Source organism: Rhinolophus sinicus, linkage group LG02, assembly GCF_036562045.2.
Source record: "Rhinolophus sinicus isolate RSC01 linkage group LG02, ASM3656204v1, whole genome shotgun sequence".
NCBI classification, from domain to species: domain Eukaryota; kingdom Metazoa; phylum Chordata; class Mammalia; order Chiroptera; family Rhinolophidae; genus Rhinolophus; species Rhinolophus sinicus.
In genome coordinates this window covers 47681160-47701208 of record NC_133752.1, presented here as the reverse complement: position 1 = coordinate 47701208, position 20049 = coordinate 47681160, and the positions used below count along the sequence as shown (strand labels likewise).

Here is a 20049-nt window from a genome sequence, read left to right as displayed (position 1 = left end):
CTATTTCTTCTTTTTTTATGTTATATATTTCAGTTCTGGAATTTTTGTGTGTGTGATTACCATTAAGTTTATGTAAAAGAAAGTTTCATATTTAGAATATTCCATTTTCTTCAGTATGCTTACTATCTCCATTCCCTTGTGCTGGTGTAGACCTTTACTTTCTACCTCTTATGTTTTTGTTGTTACATATTATCCATGTTTATGCTGTGAGTTGATTTCTGTGCTGCAGTAGCAAGTTATCTTTTGCCTTATTTTTTAAGTATTTTTTTTTTCTTTCTTTACCCTGTATGTTATGTTTAAGTGTATAGTGTCCTATTTGGTGTAGGGGTTGCCATTTCCTGCTTCTGTCTGTTCTTAACACTACTCATTGTTTTGTATTGTTTTGCTTTTTTGTTTCAGGTCAAATAGCCTCTTTCAGTATTTCTTGTAGTGCAGGTCATGTGTTAGAAAATTCCCTCAGATTCTGTATGTCTGGAAAGGCCTTTATTCCTCCTTCATATCTAAAGGATATCTTTGCTGGGTATATTATTCTTGGCTCATAATTTCTCTTTTACAATAGTTTGAATATTTGGTTCCACTCCCTCCTGGCTTGTAGAGTTTCTGCTGAAAAAATCTGATGATAACCTAATGGGCTTTCCTTTGTAGGTTACCGTCTTCTTTTCCCTGGCTGCCTTGAGGATTCTTTCTTTGTCGTTAATTTTTGACAGCTTCAATAAAATGTGCCTTGGAGAAGGCCTGTTGGGGTTGAGGTAATTAGGTGTTCTATTTGCTTCTTGGACTTGAGGATCTAGTTCTTTCCACAAATTTGGGAAGTTCTCGTTGACTGTTTGAATATACTCTCTGTTCCCTTCACTCTTTCTTCTCCTTCTTGTATGCCCATTATTCTTATATTGCTCTTTCTGATGGAGTCTGAAAGTTCTTGTAGAGTTCTTTCATTTCTTTTAACTCTCAAATCTTTCTCTTCTTCCATCTGTGTCATTTCCAAATTTTAATCTGGTCAACTCTGTTACCTAAGCTGGCTGTATAATTCTTCATTTCTTTTATTGAGTTCTTAATCTCCAGAAATTCTTTTGGTTCTTTTTTAAAATTTCAATCTCTTTGGTAAAATATTCATTTTGTTCTTTGATTGTGTTTCTGAGTTCATTAAACTGCCTGTTTGTGTTTTCTTGCATCTCATTGAGTTTTTTAAGAACTGCAATCTTGAATTCTCTGTCATTTATGTCACATATTTCCATGTCTTTAAGTTCATTTCCTAGAGAATTTTCATTTTCTTTCTGAGCTGTCTTGTTACCTCGGTTATTCATGGCAATTAATGAATTATTATTTCTCTTCCTAGGCATCTACAGGAGTGGATTCTGCAACAGGTTGATTGGTAGAGGTCTTTCTTTTGTTTTCCAGTAGGTGTTGGTAGAATGTTTTATTTTCTCTGAATGTTTTATTTTCTCTCTGACTGCAGCCTTTTATTCTCTCTCACACTATAGTGTTATATTTTTCTGCACTGCCCCAGCTTCTCACACAATGGGGGGATTCCCTGGAAGGTTGGCTTCTCTTCTGTGAACAGGATACCTGCGCCACAGGGCACTGCCTCGGTGGGGGGATGTGGAGAACTTCTGAGGTTCCAAATCTCTTCCTGTACTAGTTTCAGAGCCTGTGTTTTTCAGCGGTTCTCTTTACTCTTGCAGGGATCTGCCCTGATAGGTGAGGACAGGGGTGGTGTAGGTTGTGAGAGGTGGCGCAGAGCAATAGTGGCAACCACCAGCACAGCCAGTCCTGCATACAATGCTCCCTCCCCTTCGCCAGAACGAGTTGGGCTGCAAATCCATGACTTCGGGTCACGTTTCTCAGAACTGCAAATATTCTGTTCTTTTCATCTGACACTGCTACAGTTCCACTTCTAGCACTGGGCAGGTGGGTGGGGCAAGTTCTGGGACGGTGGGTGGGTCGTGCGTAAGCCTTCCATCCTTTTCTACTTGGCAGTGAGGACTTAAATTGCCTTTTTCACCCTTCTTCCTCAGTCTTTGCTCCAAGGAAGGTCACTACCATAAGCCTTGGGTTCAGCCATGTTATATGCTGATCCCTCCGGCAGGACTGTGGGCCAAAAGTGGAGCACTAGCAGTCCGCGTTCTTCTTTCTCCCGTAGCTGTGGTAGTTCCAGAATGCAGTGAGCTCAGAGCACAGAGATAGGTCTGCGTCCTGCACCCCCACATCCCCGTCTCTGCACTTCTCCCTTCCCTCTTCCCCCACTTGCTCAATTTGTCCACCTTTAGATGGTTTCAGTTGCGTGTCTCTTAGTCTTGATTGTCTGCTGTGCAGGGAGTCCTTTGTGGAATTATAGCTGTTCAATTTGTTGTAAATTCCTGGGAGATTTCAAGAGGCTCACCTCACACCACCATTTATATGACATAATCCTTCTGGTTGTTACTTTCAATCCTTGGAGTTCGTTGGCTTGTAGACACATCACTGCAATCTCTACCTTCACAATCGTATTGCTTTCCCCCCATGAGAATACATACTCTTTTGTATTTAACTTTTTTCACTCAACATAATGTTTTTGAAATTCGTGTGTGAATTAGTCAATACTTGTGCCTATTTGCTGTTGGGTAGTATTCAATTTTACGGATATAACAAAATTTGTTTACAAATTCACCTATTAATGGATATTTGAGTTAAGTTTACTATTACAAGTAAAGCTGCTATGAACATTTGTGTATAATTTTTGATGTGGGCAAGATTTCATTTTTCTTGGGTGAATACCTAGGAGTGGAATTGCTATATCATCCGGTAATTGTTTAATTTTGTAATAAAGCACCAAATTGTTTTCTAAAGTAGTTGTACCATTTTGAACTTCCAGAATGTGTGAGTCCTAGTTGCTCACATCCACCACAGTATTTGCAATTGTCAATGTTTTTAATGTTAGTTATTCTAATATGCAATGGATCTTATTGTGCTTTTAATTTTCATTTCTCTGATAGCAAATAATATTCAGAATATTTTCAGATGTGTATTGATCATTCATATTTGCCTGCTTATCACTTAGGTAGTTTGAAATTATATAAAAAATTTTTTCTGCTGATATCCTGAATTACATCAATTGATTTTCCAGTGTTAACCCAATTTTACATTTCTGGGATTAATCCCATTTATTCATGATTCTGTCCCTTTTAATATCATAATTTTATATGCATATGTTTAAAAAATATTTTCATCTATATTTATGAGACATAGTAATTTAACATTTTCTTGTAATGTCTTTTTCTGATTTGTTATTATAGTAATACTGGCTTTCGAGTTTAGAATAGCTTTTAATTTATTCCTGGTTTCAACGTACTAATTCATTTTCCTCTGGAGTATCTCCTGAATGCCCAGGTGTTCAAAAAGGACTCTACTCGTTGATTAGTCAAAACTCAAACATCTCCCAAGCCCATATGAGCTCTTATTCAGATCTCAGCTCACAGGTTGTTACTTGTGCTGACTCGTGGGGTTCTACCCTACGTATCACGACTTTGTATTCAGCAAAGGTGGAAGAGTTTCCTATGTGTATTTCTGGAGCTCTAGCTCTATAGTGTTTTTTGCTCTAGAATTCTGCCCTTCAAATTGCAGCCACCCAATCTTACTGCACTCAGATCTCCATCTTCTTAATTAGGCGTGATGCCTACACTTTACTTAGGATACCCTGCCGTTGCCAGGTCCTGGATAGTGCCTTGTGCCTTGAGGTAGAAAGTTGGGAAGATTATAGGGACCACCTCATTTGTTTCCCTCTTTCAAGGATCAGTATCTTGTGCTACCTATTTTCTAAGGTCTGAACACATTTTTGGAATGTATTTTGTCCAGTTTTCTAGTTGTTTACTGTGAGGAGCTAAGTTCATTTCCCTTTACTTTGTCATGGTCAGAGGCAGAATTCCAGTGCCCTACTTTTTGTTGTTGTTCAAAACCAATTGAGTTAAGCACAGTGTCTAATCTTGCACTCTGAATGGAGTGAATGAAATGCTGCATGAATGAATAAAGCACTGGGAATTTTTTCTAATTGAAGGTCAATATGTGCCTTCTAATTTGAAAGAGGCCATAAACAGGAATCCATTCATCAATTGGACAGTCACTGTATCCAAAATCAGTTTGGTGAAATGACAAGACTCAGAAACATGATTGAGATCTCTTAAGAGGTGGCTCTCTGTTTTCTTAAAGATACAGATATTATTTACAAAATATTGAAAGAGTTTTTGGCTCAGATATTTTTTAACATATTTAGGTTTATTTGAACACCATTTTTTTCATCTTCAAAAATAGTACTTGAACTCCCCTCAACCCCGAAAAATAACCTCCTAATTTATTTGGATTCATGCAATGCAATTTTGTATAATTTCAACAGATGCCTAAATTACAAGTGGGAAGGAGAATTGAATTCAGTATGCTCTTAAAGAGGAATACTGCCATATTATTTTATGGGCTCAGAATATCAAAATTTAAATTAATTTAATCAACATTATAAAGATGATACTAATGATCAACATCATGAAGTCATATATGTTAGTTATAATTTTGAATTATGATGAGAATTTGTACTATTTACCCATAGTAATTTGTCTATTCCCTTTCATGATGGGTAATAAGCAATTATAGAATGATTGTTTGAAGTTAGAGTTTAGCCTGTAAGAATAAACTATTGCAGCGAAATGGTCATTTAGGGAGTCAGAGTGTTGACTTTGGCCTCTGGTAAACAGAGTACACAAACCACTAATTATATTGTGTATTACTGACATTGAACTATAATGATAATGTAGTTTGAAAATTATTAATATGCTTTTCTCTTTTGCCTTTTTCAATATAAGACCTTTGGCCTCGTTCCCTGGGGGTAGACATTTCCTGGGACTAGATTAGGAACTGATAGCTTAGAATACAGAGATAAAAATCTGGTTAAACTTCACCTTCTGACATGCAAAATAAAATTATGCCACACATTAACCTTGCAAATCTTACCACAGGCTTGGCGAGGTTTTTCCAAATTTCTTTATTCCCTTCTTTAGCATATTAAGGCTAGGTTTGAAGAACTTTCTTCATAGTTTTCTGCAACAGTATCAAGAAGACACTTCTTCGTCCTATGACCGGTCTTCTCTGATAGAAGGGAAATAGGACACAAGGAAAATAGAAGAAAGCTCTCTCCCCCCAAAGCTGGTTCAGGTATTTGCATGAAGAATGTTGGAAAGAAAAGAAGATACAAAACATTTGTGTCACAGTTTCTTTTGGGGTGTTGGTTGGAGTTAAACTTGGGCTCACTAATTTTAGGGGCCTTGAGAAAGTTAGGGGCTGTGACCCAGTACTTGATTGGGTCTCTGGGAGGAGGTTATACACATCAAACTTGGCGTGTACCATTGATCAGATGGATACCTTGAAGCTTACAAATCCTGAGCTGAGAGTCAAGAGGTATTGCAAGGGGCAGGGTGATCCCAACAGCACAGGCTGGAGTGGGCAGCTCAACCCAGGGAAAGGTGGAGGACAAACTATAGACCCAGGAGTTGCAGCCATGAAGAACTGAAAACAGATTGAGTTGATAAGTTAGATGCATGATATTTCATATGAGGGCTTCCAGAGCCAAAAGTTGCAGCAAATGAGGCCAGCAGGGCTCATAGTGGCAAGGACAACAAAGGCCATAGCCCTTTAGAACAGTAGACGACAGGGAGCACATGTCTGAGGATTAGTGTGAAGTCATTTCTATCAATGCCACTGGGACCGCAATGCTCACCAGACATCTGTGCTCCCCTTCCCTACTCATGCAGATTCCTCAGAGAGGAAGAGGGAGGAGGGGAATGTTAGAGACACTGAGAATTTTAATCCAGAGAAATTGAGCCCTACACAGATGCACTTCTAAATCTGTAGCTTTAATGTGGATTGGAGAGTTAATATTTTCTCTCTCACTCACTAGGGGGTCAACCGCAGGGATTATTTGTGGATAGGAATTTGTTAGAACAAAATGGAAAAGCTTCATTTCCTCTGCATGTTTAACTTGAATTAAAAATTACTTTAATTAATGATTTATAGTTTTGGTGTAAATTTTACACAAATTATCTTCATTTATCTGAATTAGTTTCATTGAAAACATCAATCTAAAATGTACACAGTTCTATTTGAAGTTCCATGGCAGGTTCAGCAAATGCATGCAAGGGTGCTATTATTTCCTGCCCACCCTTTAACTCCTCTCATTCCTCAGTAACACCCGTGATACCATCACTAATCTAAGGATTGTTTGTTACTGAGACAGGAAACAGGCTGTACAAAGTTTTCAACGTAACATTCTAGGCAGCAACTAATTGCTCAGAGTTGGCAGGGGAGAAGAAATTTATTTTGCATCCTTGTACAATGAGGAACCCGAAGATCTTTAAGATATGGTCTCTGCCTTCAAGTGAATAATTTAATTAAGAAGACAAGTCATTTATAGAAGGTGACTAGGGAACTAGGTAGCATATGAGGTAGACTATGTAAGCGGTGGAGTAAATGAATGCTACAGGATTTCAGACACGGAAGAGAAAACTGGAATCTGGGAGCATCACGGAAAAGTTCATCAAAGGTGTGGTTCTTCAGGTGCACCGTGACACAGTTTGGAGAGATGGAGAGGGTAAAGGAGAAAATTCACTGATATGGTGAGTAGCTGTCACATTCCCAAGTGCACTGGAATAAGTCCAGTATGCAGTAAAAAGCACGTAAAAATTTGGGTTCAAAAACCCCACTCTACCACTTACCGACTGTGAACTTGGACAAGTGACTTCAGTTTTTTAAATCTATTTCCTCATGTGTGACACAGGATGATAATAACCAAATCATAGTATTTTGGGGGATTGAGTGAAATAACTAAGAGACACTGAGTGTAGTGCCTGGTGCCTAGCTCAACCATGTAATTGAACTCTGTGTCCTTTCTTTTCATCACTACCTTTCATCTCTTTTGACTCAGCAAGCTTCTCTTACCCTGGTTTCTTTCTTTTATTTTTTTTATTTTTAAAGATTTTATTGGGGAAGGGGAACAGGACTTTATTGGGAAACAGTGTGTACTTCCAGGCCTGTTTTCCAAGTCAAGTTGTTGTCCTTTCAGTCTTAGTTGTGGAGGGTGCAGCTCAGCTCCAGGTCCAGTTGCTATTGCTAATTGCAGGGGGCACAGCCCACCATCCCTTGGGGCAACCTTGTGGTTGAAAGTCCACTGGCCCATGTGGGAATCGAACCGCAGCCTTCAGAGTTAGGAGCACGGAGATCCAACTGCCTGAGCCACCGGGCCGGCCCCACCCTGGTTTCTTTATGCTTGTAACATTCTGGACTGATAGGATCCTGCTAGGGTTTGGAAAGAGGCTGAATTCTAGCTACTTCTCTGCTCTTTTCTCCTTAAGTTTACATCTCAGTATTGACACAAGTAATCTACGTGCTTCTGTTTAAGGGATTGTTCTATATAGAGTCTTCCTTTTCCATTGTTACTTTGTATGACACCCTTTTAATTCCTATTATGTTCAAAATTCAGAAAGGGTTATTTTAAATAAATGCTTCTAAAAGGGACCACGAAACCAAGAGTACTTGATTCAACTGCCAGATTTAAATAAATGTAACATTTCATGACCTCTACCTTAAACCCCAAGTATAATATGTTATTTCTCAGGAGTAGAAAGTTAAAATGATGGCGGGTGATAACATATAGACTTTAAGTTACAGACATTACATTTTCTTATCATCTGTGAATATGGTTATTGTATTTTGTTGGTTATTTTCTGTTCAAACTGCACAGTGTATAGGGGTCTAGATACAGGTTAATTTGGTCATGTGGTTGTCATAACACTGTCAGGTCAGCGAAACCTGAGCTCAGCTATTCCAGCGTTTGCTTCATTTCTTCCTAGTCTTCAGGCTAAAGTCGGAGGTGAGGAGTTATGCATGTGAAATTAATGAATTTGTTGAGATTAGATTATAATTAATTGGATGATGTAATTCCACATTGTCAGATTTTCTGCTGAAAATAAGAATCCACCTGCATTTGAACACCTGTATGGTGATCTATAAATGGTAAAATCATGTTTCCTGTGCGCTTTGCAGAATGGTCACAGCACTTGGTGGCTTGCCAACAAATGTAATAGCTATGTCGATAGCTATGTAGGTGTTAGGTACCGTGTAGCAGATTGGGTTATGGATTGACAAGGAGAGACAACAACAATAAAAAAAAAATACACTTTTCTCTCGCTCGTCTGTCTCTAACCCTGGCCAAGGATAAAGGAAGTGAGGGAGCTGTGCAAAGCAGAAATAGGTGGAGTGTTTTTAGAGGTTTTTCTCTTGTCCCTGGTTTCTTCAGGCTTGTAACATTCCCTGACTGTTAGGATCCTGCTAGGGTTCGGAAAGAGGCTGAATTCTAGATACTTCCCTGCTCTTTTCTACTTAAGTTTACATCTCATTATTGACACAACTAATCTACGTGCTTCTGATTAAAGGATTGTTTAAATATACCAGGTGCTCCTGGTTCATGAACCAAATTCAGAACTAGTAATGCTACATAACTGGGGTGGAAAATGGAGTCAGGGCCTGAATGTCTCTGGAAAATATCTCTGCATAAGGCTTCCAAATGTCCTAGGATATTGGTCTCCCTAAACTAGATTAGACACTTTCTCTTTTATCAATATGTCTGGGACCTCCTGGGGATGGAAATATGCAGGCAGTCTGCTGAGAGGACACTACAAGTTAAGAGAAACATGAGAACCACTAAGAATTTGTAGTTTGTCATTTGGTTAATGTTAGCTGTCTTTTGAGATCAAAGGCTCAGAAAAGTAAAAGACTTTTTGGTCTCTGAGCTCACATGCAGTTTTGGATGTTTTTCTCTTGATATCAATGAGACCAAGGCCTTGCTCCTGGGATAACTTCAAATTTATCACATGCTCAGGATGGTTGTATTTTTTTAAAATTAAAGTTTATTGGGGTGACAATTGTTAGTAAAGATTACATAGGTTTCAAGTGTACAATTCTGTTATACAATGGTTGTAGTTTTAACATCGATTTCCTGGAACAGTGGTTCATGAGTGCTGGTCTAAAGGTCAGTGCTTGTCAGTGACGAGGATTCTACTGACCCAAAGGAAGACGGGAAAAATATTGGTTTTCTAAATTTATGGGGGGAAATTTTAGGGGTCTATGTAATCCCAAACTCAGAAAATTATTGCCCTGTAGTATATTAGGACAAATGAATTAGAAGATAAACAGGATCCAACAACATTTTAATTCACCTGTTACAGTAGCTGAAAAAGGCAATTAGGGCAAATTCTAAAATCAGCAGGTGTTCTATTCTTTTCTCAGCCTAGAATAAGCAAGATATTCTTTATGTATCGGGAGTTCAAATATTGACCAGAAACATTGGTCACTGTCAGATAGAAAATATGATGGAAGGTAAATTTGGTCATATTTTATATAAAAATAAAGGTAGGTGGCCATGGCTAACTCTATTTAGAGAAAGTGCTTGGGAAATTCACCTAGGAAAGGTGAACAATGGGAAGGGTTTTTCAACAGTAATTAATTGGTAGATTCAGGTAGTGTCTCTGACGTCAGTGGCTCATCAATCAACATGCATTGGGAGCATAACGTTTACTCTGCATTGTCAGCTTTTATATTGCTTTTGATTCACTTACTCCATTGCACATCAACTTGTGTGTGGCTGTTACTCCTTATTTCCTCAATGTGACAGACCTGGACATGCCCACTGGACATGACTAATAGAGAATCTATGGTTTTCTATTTGGCACAAGCCTATGATGCTGAACTTCAAAGTCCCAAGTGAAAGTTCTTCCACTTGTTTTTATTTTTTAAGGCTATTCCACCTATCCAGGGAACAGTCATTTAGTGCCTAGTTTCAAGGCCTTCCCAAATAATGCAATCGACTATTGATAGAGCATTCATTTATATATTGTTCAGTTAAGTCTCCTTAGTTGGGTGAGTTTAATAATAATATCATCCTAGACCTAGTGGTATCCCAGGAGGAAGTTCCCCTCAGGGCTAAGTCATTATTTGACTTTATATTTGCTGTCCTTTTCATGACTGATACGAGGTGGTAGTTTTGGGTAGCTTGAAATTTATGAAGCACAGTGTCTAAATCTCAACAAATGTAACAATAAGAGCAAATTATTGTATTCTATGCTTACTCAGTGCTACTGTATTTGCAAGGCACTAAGGACATTACATATTTTACTTCATGTAAACCTTTTAAAGCTCCTAGGAGTTAGCAGCTGCTATCATTATTTCTATTTTAAAGATGTGTAAACTAAGGCATGGAAGAGGGTAAGCAATTGTCCAAAGTGAGAGTGAGTGGTGGTGCTCAGTCGTTTGACTTTGGACTGCAAATATCAAACCTGTTGACCTGGTTGTTGATAACAGTAGCAGAACCATAACTTGGAAGGGCGGATCCATGGCTGTTATTACCTTTCTAAGATACAATAAAACAAAGGATGAAAAAATCTTATTTATTATTAATTTGCTTACTGTTTTAATTGTTATTTTTTTGTCTCTGTTTAAATCCCCGAGTTATCTACTGCAGGACATTACATTAAATGTGTACTTTTATTGGAGGGGTTGGGAAGGACCCACTTTATAAGAGAAACACAGTAGACCTGAAGAATCAAAACTTCTATAATACAGAAATGAGTTTCTGATCGGGCATGCGTGTAGTTTCTCCCCTGTACTCTCACCACCACCATAGTCATCATCACCACCATTCCTTGGTTTTCATGACCAAGTGGAGGATTTTCTCCCCAGAATAAACATTGTGTTATTCATTAAAGATTACTTCCATCTTCCTACATATTCTGTTCAATCAAATTTTCTTTTAAATGGAAATTTGTTGCTTGGCATTGGATGACAACACTTTATATAAAGCTAATTATTCTAACCTGAGCAATTGTACACACAAAACAAGAAAAAACAGAATGAAACAAAACAAAATTTTTATCTCATTTCAGAGATGATTAGTTATCCAGCAAAAAAGTTGTGCTTTTTCAAACTGTAATTGTGAGAGAAACGCATAGCCAGGGGCTATACTTCCCAGCTATTCTTGTATCTAAATGAGCCCAGGAGATTGGTTCTTTCCAATGGAATGTGAGGGGGAATGAAATCTGCCAATTTCTCATTTTGGCAGCTCTATGTAGATGAGCACAGCCAGGTGTTCCAACATCTTGAAAGCCAGGTGTTGAAGATGGCAGAGCCGTGAGTTAGAAAGAGTTTGAGTTCTTGAGCCAACACTTAGAGGAGAAAAACTCATCAAGAATGCACATTTTGTATTATACATAAGAGAGATGTAAACTTCTATCATGGCTGAACATTTCAACTTAAACTTAATTTTTGTCTGCAGTTAGCACCTAAATTTGGAATGTACTTCAGCTGTAATGTTTGATTTAGCATCCTGTTACTTGTACAGTCATCAAATATTTACAGAGAAATTGCTATTCTCTCTCTCTCTCTCTCTCTCTCTCTGTCTCTCTCTCTCTCTCTCTCTCTCACACACACACACACACACACACACACACACACACACACGTAAACATATAATATTGACAGAGAACTTACTGTGCCAGGTACTAAAGAGATTTGTAAAAGAAGACATAGTTGTTGGCATTAATGACAGTGAACTGCCTTGTTCTCCAGAAATCTTCGTCATGGTGAATTTCTCATTTCCTGGCTTTTCATTCTTTGTTGTTGTTGTTTGTTTGTCAACAGCAAGTTTTCCAAAGGCCCTGTCCTCTTATTCTCTATAATCAATCCTTTTGCTCAATTATCACCTCTACAAATGACTTCTAAATCCATTTCTCTGTCCATGGCTTCTAAATTATATTCTAATTTTTTATTCCAATTATTTACAGACGTCATCACTTGAATGTCCACCATCATCTTAAGCTCAAATAGGAGGCAATATAGAGTTATAATTAATAGCATAACAAAAGAAGTTTATTATTAAAATTAAATTTTCTATAGCAAGACAACTATTACGTGAACAACCACCAAACGAATTACCTTGTCACTAGGTTATATTGTTTCTATTAATTATAGGGTTTTTTCCTAAAAGGAAATGCAACATGAATGCCCACTGAGTTTTAGACAAAATGAATTTGTTTGTTTTTCTCTTTCTCATAAATATTCTAACAATGAACTACACATTCTAAGGAGAGCTGTAGCTACAGCAATTTGAAGGCTTTTAACCTTCACCTTTATTCTGACATAAAAACTTCAAGCACCTCTTCACCAAGGCAACCTTTATAAAAGTTTTTGTCAATTTCAACCTCTTTCCAAGTTCTCTATAGAATGAGGGCACAAGGGCATGGGTCTGAACTTGAAAACATCCCTGTCCTAGCTTGTTGGAAGAGCTGATGACCTAGTTATCAGGAGTTCTACTTGCATATAGGTTCCAGAAGATTTTGTGACAGCGAAAGCCTGGGCGCATTGAAGCCTGACAGTTGTTGTCTCTACTGATCCTATACTAAGCCTCCTAAGTGATCAAATCATAAGACCCATCCCTTAATATCTCCAGTAGTATTATGACTACATTGTCAGAAAAGAGTCAAGTCACTCAAGCTTTTGGGGTATTCTGGTTAGGGCTCAATGAGGGGAGATTATTTTACACATAGTAATGAAGTATCATTACAGTCCAAGGACATCAGTACCCTGTTTCTCCGAAAATAAGACCTAGCCGGACAATCTGCTCTAATGCGTCTTTTGGAGCAAAAATTAATATAAGACCCAGTCTTGTATTGTATTATATTATATAAGACCCGCTCTTATATTATAGTAAAATAAGACCGGGTCTTATATTAATTTTTGCTCCAAAAGATGCATTAGAGCGGATTGTCTGGCTAGGTCTTATTTTCTGAGAAACATGGTACCAGATTCCTAGAGAAAGGCACGAGGGAAAGTAAAAATGTCAAATGAAACTGGTGTATTACTATAGGCATGTTAGAAACAGAGAATACAAGGCTTCTAGGTTTTATGTTTTATATACTTCATGCACATTTACATTCTTTAGCATGTTATTTTTTGGGGCATAGAAGTAGATAAACTGGGACTACAGCAATGGTGATATGACAGGGAGGGCATATGCGGATAGGAGGTTGGCAGCAAATTGAGAGGTAGAAGACAGTGTTGGCGACAGGCTAAAAAAAGGTATGTCTGAATATATCTTCTGAAAAATTTTCCAGGTGCTTTCATAATGCCTTCCTCCTTCCCTCCCTCCCTCCCTCCCTCTCCCCTCCCTCCCTCCCTCCCTTCTTTCCTTCCTTTCTTCATTACTTCCTTTCATCTTTCTTTTTAATAATATTTATTGAGTATGCGTGTGCTAGAGACTGCTGGGTATTAGCAATACAAAGGGTTTTACATTCTATTGTGAAAATTAGAAATGCAAATCATCAATTATAGAACAGTAGGGAAAGTGACATGATAAATGTATTCATAGTCTGTACATGAAATCAGAGGCAAATCACCTGACATGGATGGAGAAATCAAGCAAAACTTTTTGGAGGTGGGGGGACTACACAGACTCCTAAGGCCAAGAAGACTAGATGAAAATTATATGTGCAAGGGCATCCAGGTAGAGATATCAAATAAATTTAATAATAACTAGAGTTGGAATGTTTTCAGTTAATACAATGTCTGTTTAGCTGCCACTGGAAAAAGGCCTCTGGCAATAACAACCACATTAAAGTTTGATTCATCATTCATTTATCATTGTAGAATTATAGTCTCACTAGTGCTTAAGAACATGGATATGAAATACAGAAGTTGAATATTTAGATCTATACAGAGCTGAGGTTATGCAAGGGGAAAAACAATGGAAGGAGAACTGGTAGAGAGAAAAACTCAAGGATAATGATGAAACCAGAGGGTTTAGGCTGGATGGAGAAGGAAACAAAGTCAGAATCCTATGAATTAATGAATTCTTGTTACAACTTTCCATTATTTAATAGAAAAAACAAGCCATTATTTCATTTATTTTTTTCACTAAACATCAATTAAGTGCTGACTATTGGTCAAGATAAGAACTAGGACCTGTGGATGCCAGAATGAAGTAAGAAATTACCCTTTTCTCAAAAGATTTACAATTTAGTGAATGGAGACATATTTAAGCACAGTGAATCAGGAAGCCAAGATGTACAGGCTTCTCTTGGTTCTGGAAAAGGAGAAGCAAGTCTTGTGGCCGGGCTAAGGGGAGGGGGGATCATAAAGAAGGAGGCTGAGTAGGTAGAGTTCCTGTCCTGACCCTTTAACCTTTTAGCTAGGGCCACCCAGGTTCCTGTTTGCTCCCTTTCCCAACACTGTCATTGCTGTTCTTAACTGTGATTGGCCTGTTCCTCTGTTAACTTGCTTCTCATAACTCAGAGTTGACTATAATTATGCATTTTAGAAAACACTTTTATTTTTAAACAATTTTAGATTTATGAAAACTTTGTAAAAATACAGAGAGTTCCCATACACCATACACCCTGCTTTTCCAGAGTTAACATCTTACAAACCATCTTGCATACCATTTGTCAGAACTTAAGCGTAAACATTGGTACAATACTATCACCTAAACTATAGACTTTATTTAGGTTTCACCAGTTTTCTCATTAATGCCCTTTTCTGTTGCAGGGTCCAAGCCAGGATGTCACATTGCATTCGTTGTCATGTCTTTTTAATCTCCTTGAAGTGGGGTAGTTTCTTAGTCTTATCTTGTTTTTCATGCCCTTGATACCCTTGGAGTTGCAGTTGTAACCATAATTTATGGTTATCCATGCCTTCTTTCCCTGATCTTACCTTGGCATCATTTATGATTAAGTTCAGCTGCATATAACAGAAAATCCACAGCAATGGTGTAAACATGCATAAAAAGTTGGCAGTCAGGAGTTGATATGGTCCAGAGTCTTCAGAAACCGAAGCTTTAATTCAATGTCTCTCTTTTTACCCTTAACACTGTCTTCTATCCTTAAGGTTCAAGATTGCTACAGAAACTTTAAGAAGCAGGAAGAAGCAAGCAGTTGCCTGTTCCATCTTAAAAAACTCTGAAAGTTGTACTCCACAACTTTTGATTAGATCTCATTGGCCAGAACTTAGTTCCATGGTCATACTGACTGTAAGGGACACTGGGAAATGTAGTCTTTCAGCTGAACTTCTAGCCACACCAAACAAAATTGGGTTTCTCTTTCAAAGGAAGAAGTGGAGAATGAATATTGCTTGGACAATTAGCAGAATGTGCTTCACCCAATAATAATGAGTAGATAAGTAAATGGTTTTTTTATGGGTCTCTAGATGGCAAAAGCCTCCAAATCAGCTCTCTTTCCTGGCTACTGAGAACAGGGGAGTCATGTGACTTCTTTGAAGTTGTCCCTAGATCAGTAGATCTCAAGTCGGGGCAGTTTCATTCCCCGGAGGACATTTGGAAACATATTTGATTGTCACAACTGGGAGGGAGGTGCTACTCCCATCTGGTGGGTAGAAGACAGGGATGCTGCTGAACATCCTATAATACACAGGATGGCCCCTGCCACGAAGAATAATCCAACCCAAAATGTCAAGAGTACTGAGGTTGAGAGACCACCATGCCCTGGGGTACTGAGCATATTGTTCCTCACACTGCTAGGGGGCCGGAAATGAACTTACCTCAAACTCTCACATCAAGGGACCAGGAGAGTGAAGTTCTCCCTTTTGACTTTTTCATTAGCTATGACTCTGGACAAATCTTTACCACAATTTCTCCTATCAAATGTGATGAAAGTATCTGTTGTACTGACATTATAGAGTGGTGATGAGAATGATATGAGATAATAGATATGAATAGCCTTTGAAAAAATTTCAAGAAGACACAAATTCATTATTTCTGTTCCATTGAGAGCTTTCCAGGCGCAAAAGCATTCTGACCAACTATAGCTGAATTGCTCTCTGTTTTATCGCCTTGCATAACTGTAACATCAAACAATACATATTAGAAATATATCACTTGTTTAAACATAGGATAAGTTATCTAGATGAGAAAATTTGCTTAAAGTAATAGTCTCGGGTATTCATCTTTTCTTATTACTTCCCTTATCATTACTTTTTTTGCCCATGTGGACATAGTCTATTATCTATGTCCCTGAATAAATTAATTTTTTTCTTTAAAGTTTACTGGGGCAACGATTGTTAGTAAAGTTACATAGATTTCAGGTGTACAATTCTGTAATACGTTATCTATATCTCACATTGTGTGTTCACCACCGAAAGTCAGTTCTCTGTCCATCACCCTATATTAGATCCCATTTACCCTCTTCTAGAGCCTTGCTCCCCACCTCCCCTGTTATCCTCTGGCAACCCATAAACTATTGTCTATGTCTATGAGTTTTTGTTCTTTCAGTTGTTTGTCTTGTTCTTTTGTTGTTTTCAGTTTATCTACCACATATCAGTGAAATCATGTGGTTCTCGACTTTTTCTGTCTGACTTATTTTGCTTAGCATTATAATCTCAAGATCTATCCATGTTGTCACAAATGTTCCTATTTCATCTTTTCTTACCGCCGAATAGTATTCCATTGTGTATATATACCACAAATTCTTTATCCATTCATCTATCGAAGGACATTTTGGTTGTTTCCATGTCTTGGCCACCGTAAATAAAGCTGCAATGAACACTGGAGTACACTTGTCTTTATGGATAAATGTTTTTAGATTTTTTTGGGTAGATACCCAGGAGAGGGATTGCTGGGTCATATGGTAATCTATTCGCAATTTTTTGAGGAACCTCCACACTGCCTTCCATAGTGGCTGCACCAGTCTGCATTCCCACCAACAGTGTAAGAGGGTTCCTTTTTCTCCACAGCCTCTCCAACACTTGTTACTATTTGTCCTGTTGATGATAGCCATTCTGACTGGGGTTAGGTGATATCTCATTGTGGATTTTATTTGCATTTCTCTAATGATTAGTGATGTTGAGCATTTTTTCATATGTCTATTTGCCATCTGTATGTCCTTTTTGGAGAAATGTCTCTTCAGGTCCTCTGCCCATTTTTCAATTGGGTTGTTTGTTTTTTGTTGTTGTTGAGATGTATGAGTTCCTTGTATATTTTGGATATTAGCCCCTTATCAGAGGCACTGTTTGCAAAAATCTTCTCCCATTCACTTGGTTGCCTCTTTCTTTTGTCGATGGTTTCTTTTGCTGTGCAGAAGCTTTTAAGTTTGATATAGTCCCATTCATTTATTTTAACTTTTGCTTCCCAGTCGTTGGAGTCAAATTCATAAAATGCTCTTTGAACCCAAGGTCCATAAGTTTAGTACCTATGTTTTCTTCTATGCAGGTATTGTTTCAGGTCTTAAGATTAAGTCTTTGATCCATTTTGAATTAATTTTGGTATATGGTGACAGATAGTCCAGTTTCATTCTTTTGCATGTGGCTTTCCAAATCTGCCAGCACCATTTATTGAAGAGGCTGTCTTTTCTCCATTGTATGTTTTTTGCCTCTTCGTCAAAAATTATCTGTCTATATTTATGTGGGTTTATTTCTGTGTTCTCAGTTCTATTCCAATGGTTTATGTGTTTGTTTTTCTGCCAATATCATGCTGTTTTGATTATTATTGCCCTGTAGTACAAGCTAAAGTCAAGGAGTGTGATACTTCCAGCATTGTTCTTTTTTCTCAGGATTGCTTTGGCTATTTGGGGTCTTTTGTGGTTCCATACAAATCTGATGATTTTTTTTTCTATTTCTTTAAAAAATGCCATTGGGATTTTGATGGAGATTACATTAAATCTTTGAGTGCTTTGGGTAATACAGCCATTTTAACTATGTTGATTCTTCCAATCCATGAGCACGGAATGTCTTTCCATTTCTTTGTGTCTTCTTCAATTTCTTTTAAAATTGTCTTACAGTTTTCAGCATGCAGGTCTTTCATAGCCTTGGTTAAGTTTATTCCTAGGTATTTTATTTTATTTGTTGCAATTGCAAAATAAATTTTTTTAATTTCTTTTTCTGAGATTTCATTGATAGTATGTAGGAATGCAATGGACTTTTGTAGCTGGCAACTTGACTGTATTAGTTTATTGTTTCTAATAGCTTTTTGGTGGAGTCGTTAGGGTTTTCTATATATAGCATCATGTCATCTGCAAAGAGTGACAATTTAATTTCTTCATTCCTAATTTGGATGCCTTTTATTTCTTTCTCTTACCTGATAGCTCTGGTGAGGACTTCCAACACTATGTTGAAAAGCAGAGGTGATGGGGACAGCTCTTTTGTGTTCCTGAACATAGAGCAAAGGGCTTCACTTTTTCACTGTTAATTATAAGATTAGCTGAGGGTTTGTCATATATGGCCTTTATTGTGTTAAGGTATTTTCCTTCTATACCTATGTTATTAAGTGTTTTAATCATAAATGGATGTTGTATCTTTTCAAATGTATTTTTTGCATTAATTGATACAATCATATGCTTTTTGTCCTTTATTTTTTCATGTGATGTATCACATTGATGGATTTTCATATGTTGAACAATCCTCGTGCCCCTGGGATGAACCCCTCTTGATCGTGATGAATAATCTTTTTAATGTATCATTGCATTTGATTTGCTAGAATTTTGTTTAAGATTTTTGCATCTGTATTCATCGGATATTGGTCTGTAGTTTTCTTTTTTTGTGTTATCCTAACCAGGTTTTGTTATCAGGGTAATGTTGACCTCATAAAATGGTTTAGGGAGTATTGTCTCTTCTTCAACTTTTTGGAAGAGTTTGAGTAGGACAGGTATTAGCTCTTCTTTGAAGGTTTGGTAGAATTCACTGGTGAAGCCACCTGGTCCTGGAATTTTGCTTTTGGGTCTTTTGCTTTTGGGTGACTGATTCAATTTCTTTACTGGTGATCGATCTACTTAGATTTTCCAGTTCTTCATGATTCAGCCTAGGAAGTTCATATGTTTCTAAGAACTTGTCTATTTCTTCTAGGTTATTGAGTTTGGTGGTATGTAATTCTTCATAGTATTCTTGGGTGATCCTTTGAGTTTCTGTGGTATCCCCCCTTTCATTTCTGATTTTATTTATTAGTGTCTTTTCTCTTTGTATCTTAGTGAATTTAGCCAAGGGTTTGCCAATTTTATTAATCTTTTCAAAGAACCAGCTCTTTGTTGCATTAATTTTTTCTATTGTCTTTTTGTTCTCTATTCCATTTAGTTCTGCTCTGATTTTTATTATTTCCTTTCTTCTGCTGACCTTGGGTTTCATTTGTTCTTCTTTTTCTAGTTCTTTAAGGTGTAACATGAGGTTATTTATCTGGGATTTTTCTTGTTTCTTGAGATAGGCCTGTAATGATATAGGCCTATCATTACATCAAATTACCTCTTAAAGCTGCTTTCACTGCATTCCAAAAATTTTGGTAGGATGTATTTTCATTGTCATTTGTTTCTATGTTTCTTTTGATCTCTCCTCTTATTTCTTCTTTGACCCAGTCATTCTTTAAAAGTATGTTGTTCAATCTTCACATATTTGTGGGTTTTTTTCCTGCTTTCTTTTTGCAGTTGATATCCAATTTCAAAGCCTCCTGAACAGAGAATATGCTTGGTATGATTTCAATCTTCTTAAATTTGCTGACGCTAGCTCTATGTCCCAATATATGGTCTATCCTTGAGAATGTTCCATGTACACTAGAAAATATGTATAGTCTGATGTTCTAGGGTGAAGTGCTCTATCAATGTCAGTTATGTCCATTTCATCTAATGTGTCATTTAGGGCTGCTATTTCTTTCTTTATTTTGGTTTGGATGATCTATCCATAGCTGTCATTGATGTATTTAGGTCCCCTACTATAATTGTGTTTTGGTCAATTTTTCCCTTTAGTTCTGTTAGTAGTTGCTTGGTATATTTTGGTGCTCCCTAATTGGGGGCATAAATATTGATGACTGTTATGTCATCTTGTTTTATAGTCCCCTTTATCATTATGAAATGTCCATCTTTGTCTCTTGTTACCTTTTTTATTCTGAAGTCTATTTCATCTTATATCAGTATGGCTACACCTGATTTTCTCTGGATACCATTTGCTTGGAGTGTCAATTTGCACCCTTTCACTTTGAGTCTGTTTGTCCTTGTAGCT

The 20049-nt window shown here is 37.4% G+C and overlaps 1 protein-coding gene across 1 annotated transcript in view; it reads left to right on the top strand.

Moving 5' to 3' along the window:
- The window catches only part of ARHGAP24 (Rho GTPase activating protein 24), a 697105-nt gene that overhangs the window by 110614 nt on the left and 566442 nt on the right, over positions 1-20049 (top strand). The gene's annotated exons all lie outside the window — the stretch shown is intronic.